Source organism: Vulpes vulpes, chromosome 12, assembly GCF_048418805.1.
Source record: "Vulpes vulpes isolate BD-2025 chromosome 12, VulVul3, whole genome shotgun sequence".
Classification (NCBI taxonomy): domain Eukaryota; kingdom Metazoa; phylum Chordata; class Mammalia; order Carnivora; family Canidae; genus Vulpes; species Vulpes vulpes.
The window spans coordinates 41,597,309-41,602,890 of record NC_132791.1 but is presented as its reverse complement, the minus strand read 5'-3'; positions in this window follow the sequence as shown (position 1 = coordinate 41,602,890).

Sequence of the window (5,582 nt, the reverse complement as noted above, 5' to 3'; positions counted from 1 at the left end):
AAAAAAAAACCCTCTTGCTAATTGCATCTGCCTGTCTGGGGTCTGAGTCTCTGGGGCGTCCGCCGGGACACGTTGGCACCCGTGAGCCAGGGTCCAACAATATCATCCTAAACTAAGGATAACAGGGTAGAAGTCTAGTACTTCAAAGGGACGGAATGCAATTCACAGGGCAATAAGATTTGTAGACATTTGGTAATTAGATGTTTGTCATACAGATAGGTCACTCATATAAAATTTATCTCTGGTAATGGCCCTTCATTTGGGAAGGACTCCCCAGTTTGGATTCTTCTATGTAGTTAAGTGAGGGACAGAAGTTTTTCTTGATCTCAAAGGCCTTGATTGCCTTTAGCTCAAAAAAGTCTCCATGCTAAAGTGGCACATTTTGGGGGGACCTAGCCCAAACTCCTTCACTGTTGTATTGGATAGATGGAGATTTCTGTGATTTGTCCTGCATAATTGACCACCCCAACCTGCAGGAACTCAGGCAGGCTAAAGAATGTTGTGCGAGAGTCTTGTGATGCATGAGTGACCTCAGGAGCCTGATTAGTTGACATTATGGGGTCTCCAGGTCAGAATTGACCCTTTGGTCTGGAGGCTAAGAGCTATAAATTGTGCCTTGCATCTCCTCTGGATCCAGGCTGGGATGCCATCCTAGAATGGAATCTGGGAGGGGAGGCAAGCACACATGGCCCAGGCTTCTTGAAGATGTAAAGACATGATAACACAGAAATACGGCTTGCTCCAAACTGTGTATTGGCAAACAAACATTTAACTTCAGACCCCATTATTTGTCCCATTAATATGGCCCTTATGGAGAGAGTCAGTTGGAAGTCTCATTTGAGGGGAGGACACTCCACCCAGGCCTCTCAATTGAGACTCCAGCCTGGTTGTCTCCACAGGGCTTCCCCAGCTAATGAGGCTGGATGTTGTAAGTACTCAATTTGATGTAACTTGTCTTATGCTCCTATACTGCTTACTATTGCCTTCATCTATGAGTATATTTCCCTTTTCTTCTTTCTGTTTTTATTAGATTTTTATAATGTTAATAAAGTGTTTTCTCCCCTTCAAAACTGAGAGTATGGCTGCCGTGAATGGTTCTTCAGAACAAGTCAATCAGATATCATCTGATCAGCACATATGTAATCTCCCTGATAAACTCCTACCATCCCCTAAAGGAAAGTGACTTTGCCATAACCAATCTGCTTTTTTGCCTTGCACAACTTCCTTGTTCCTGTTCCCTTCTGCTAATAAAAGTCTTTCATTTTGTACAGCTCTCTGGAGCTTATTTTCTGTCTGCTACATTGGATGCTGCCCAATTCACGAATCATTGAATAAAGCCAATATGATCTTTAAAATTTGTTCAATTGAATTTTGTTGTGGTGGGTTTTTTTACAGTTAATATTGTTTTGTAGAAGTTCTCTTTATATTATTGAAAAGTTGGTGCTTTATATATTATTTCATTTTTCATCCAGAGAATATTATATATATACTGTGGATAAAGAACAGGGACTAATTTATATTGACATCTTTAAAAAACAGATGTTCTGCAGTAGATAAAGGGTAGAGATACAGGTTCAATAAGCTCAAGTAACAACCCTAAAATACTGAACTTGATTTGGAAGTATTATTTTTTTTAAAGATTGGATTTTTTTTTAAGATTTTATTTATTTATTCATGAGAGACACAGAGAGAGAGAGAGGCAGAGACACAGGCTCCATGCAGGGAGCCCAACGCGGGACTCAATCCCAGGTCTCCAGGATCAGACCCTAGACTGAAGGTGGTGCTAAACCCTGAGCCACCAGGGCTGCCCTGATTTGGAAGTATTAGTAAGAAGTCACAATGGCATTTTTATATTTGTTCTTGTTGTTCTTATCACTGTCACTTGAAAGTGCCAAGAAAGAAAATGGCCAACTTATGACCAAATTGTGGTCTCTAAAATTCAACTAAAGTAAACCACAGTTTCTCAGAGATGGGTGAGTGCAGATCTAGAACAAGAAATACACTAGATTAGCCTGGTATGTCTTGTATGTATGGTATGTCTGGTATGCCTGGTACGTCTTACATAATAATGTAAAAACACAGACTCACTGATACATGTAAATGATCTTACAGCCAACTTGAAGACTCTCTCTTTGGCTCAATAATAGAAAAACTTTATCATCAAGAAGAAATATAATTGCAATAGATTGAGATACATCACATTTATTTAAATCCACAGATGATAAAGGCATTTAAAAATAGCAACAATCATTGATGAACATCATAAAATTCTAAAGTGCCCAGTTATTATTTTGAAAGTAGGAATCAAGAATTTATTTCACCTTTCTTTCAAACTACATTTCTGGATAACTAAATAATTAAGAAAGGCATTTCTCCTTATTCAAACATTCCAGTCTTAATGAAAAGAAAGGACAGAATTGGAATATCACCATTTGTAACCACAAATGAAGTTATGGATCTAGGCAATGATCACTAAAAGGAAGCAATTAGGCAAGAGGCCTCGTAATGGAAAAATACTATAGCAACTAACTATGTCATATTCTTGCTGAAAATCAATATTAAATTGATCACACTTCTAGATCTGAGCATCAGTTTACAGAAAAATATATGAGACAGAGGAAGATATCAAATGCCATCTCAAAAATAAAGCCAATAGAATCCAGATTATGGGATACTGAATAGACAAAAAAAAAAAAAAAACTGATATTTTTAACAGATATATTGTAAGTAAAACATAAAAGAGAGTCATTTCTTTTTTTTTTTTTTAAAGATTTTTTTTATTTATTCATAAGAGACAGAGAGAGAGAGAGAGAGGCAGAGACACAGGCAGAGGGAGAAGCAGGCTCCATGCAGGGAGCCCGATGTGGGACTCAGTCCCGGGTCTTCAGGATCACTCCCTGGGCCAAAGGCAGGCGCCAAACCACTGAGCCACCCAGGGACCCCGAGAGTCGTTTCTTTGATATTCACTTTCCAAAACTGTAGCCACTTGCCATATGTGGCTATTTAAGTTGAAATCAATAAAAATTAGGTTAAAAATTCAGTTCATCTAGTATATTTCAAGAGAGCAATAGCCACACATGGAGACCATACATACAAATGATTTCCATGTTCATAGCAAGTTCTATTTAACACCAATGCTACAAACTCAAAGAAAATTCAGAGCTTTATCAACCTAATGTGTGGATTTTATTTGGATCATGTTTCAACAAACAAAATATACACGTACATTTATGAGACAAGCAAGAAAATTTTAACAATGACCTGATATTTGATTATATAAAGGAATTATTTTTAATGCTTTGTAATGTTCCATGGTGTATTTTAAAAGCAGTTCTTATTTTTTTTTAGAAATAAATACATATATATTTACATATAAAATAACTCTGAGTTTGCCTCAAAATTAATACAATAATAAAAAACTAAATGGGGGTATATATGAAACCTGTTTGCCCATATGCTGGTAATTATGAAAACTATTGGGCAATGAAGGCTACTTACAATATTATTTCTTCTTTTACATTGGTTTTAATTGTCCATAATAAAAGGTTATTGAAAATACTGTTACATTAGAGTAAAATTATTAAGTAGATTATAAATATGCATTCAGTGAGAAAATGTAATAATTTATGACTATAAAAGTGAAGTTTTTAAATCATGATAGTGAATATCAAATCACAAGTTATTTAAATACTCTGGATATAGATAGCTATAAGAATGTTAAACTTTTTACAATAGGCTATTATAAACAATATACCAGAAGTAACAATATTTAAAATTGCTAAAACTTGTTAATCACTTTATTACCTATTAAAATTTTAAAATATTACTTTTTCAGTTTTGTTGAGGTATAATTGACAGATAAAACTGTACATATTTTTTAAAGATGTTATTAATTTATTCATAAGAGATACGGAAAGAGGCAGAGACATAGGCAGAGGGGAAGCAGGCTCCATGCAGGGAGCCCGATGTGGGACTTGATTCTGCAACTCCAGGATTATGCCCTGGGCCGAAGGCAGACGCTCAACCACTGAGCCACCCAGGCATCCCAAAACTTCATATTTAAAGTGCATGTGTGGGCATCCCAGGTGGCTCAGCACTTTAGCGCCGCCTTCAGCCCAGGGTGTGTGATCCTGGAGACCCAGGATCGAGTCCCACGTCGGGCGCCCTGCATGGAGCCTGCTTCTCCCTCTGCCTGTGTCTCTGCCTCTCTATCTTTCTCTCTCTGTGTCTCTCATAAATAAATAAATAAACAAATCTTAAAAAATAAATAAATAAAGTGCATGTGTGGTGATTTGATAGATACATACATTGTGAAATAGTACCCCACAATTAAGTTAATTAATAAATCAATCATCTCACTATAGTTAATAACACTGTAGTGTATACTTGATATTTTCTGAAAGTAAATGTTTAGCATTTCTTCACAAAATAATTGTTAAATACAGGTTTTTAAATTTAGATAAGAGTAACGTGAGCAAAAGTTTGAAGACTATTGTTTAAGCACCCGAGTGCATAAAAATCATTGTCAAAAATGCATATATGCTGGGACACCCGGGTGGCTCAGCAGTTGAGCATATACATTTGGCTCAGGGCATGATCCCGGAGTTCTGGGTTGGAGTCCTGCATCGGGCTCCCTGTGATGAAGAAACCTCCCCCCTTGTAAGTAGGGCCAGCCCTAATCCAGAGGCAGCCCATCCAGGCGTCTTCCTGAAATTTTAGCAACTAAAAGCATTCTGTTTACAATAAGAAAACCATTTCCCCCCACACCCTGATTGAAATGTCCCTGAATAGGTTCATGTTGACCCTCTGTGAAATCAATAACCTGAATGCTATGCAACTCCCGAGGTTCTTTTGTCTTTAAGCGGTTTTTTTTTTTCCTTTTGCCTTTAAAAGATACCTGTAATTGCTAATCGGGGTTCTCTTCCTCTTCGGAGGCGGAGAGCCCGTTTGCGCAAACGTCCAATAAACCCTCTTGCTAATTGCATCTGCCTGTCTGGGGTCTGAGTGTCTGGGGCGTCCGCCGGGACACGTTGGCACCCGTGAGCCAGGGTCCAACAGTGAGAAGCCTGCTTCTCCCTCTGCCAATGTCTCTGCCTCTTGTGTCTCCTGTGAATAAATAAATAAAATCTTTTTTAAAAAAATGCAGATTTGCCATTCTGCTACCAGGAATTCTAATTCAATAAGTTTGTTCTTGGAGTTTAGAAATCTATCTTTTTAGAAGCTTCTAACTAACTTTGAAAGTTCATTTATTTTCATAAAACTTTGAGAAATGTTGCTTCTCTAAGCATCTGGATTGACCTCTCTAACTACCTCTTGCAACAAATAGGATCTGAAGGTAGAAAGCCACTCAACTTAGCAGGTATTCCAGCCTAGATCTTCAACAGCCACAGACCAATCCTCAGAGACCTAAAAATCTATATTGAGTTGCCAAAGATATGATTTTCTCCCAACTTTAATCCTTAAGTTGCTCCTAAAATTTTAGGATGAGGCTGAATAACTGCTCTATTTGTGATCTCTCTGACAGATTTCTTTCTAAATGCTTAGTATTTAGAGAGGCTTACCATATATCAATCCTAATATTA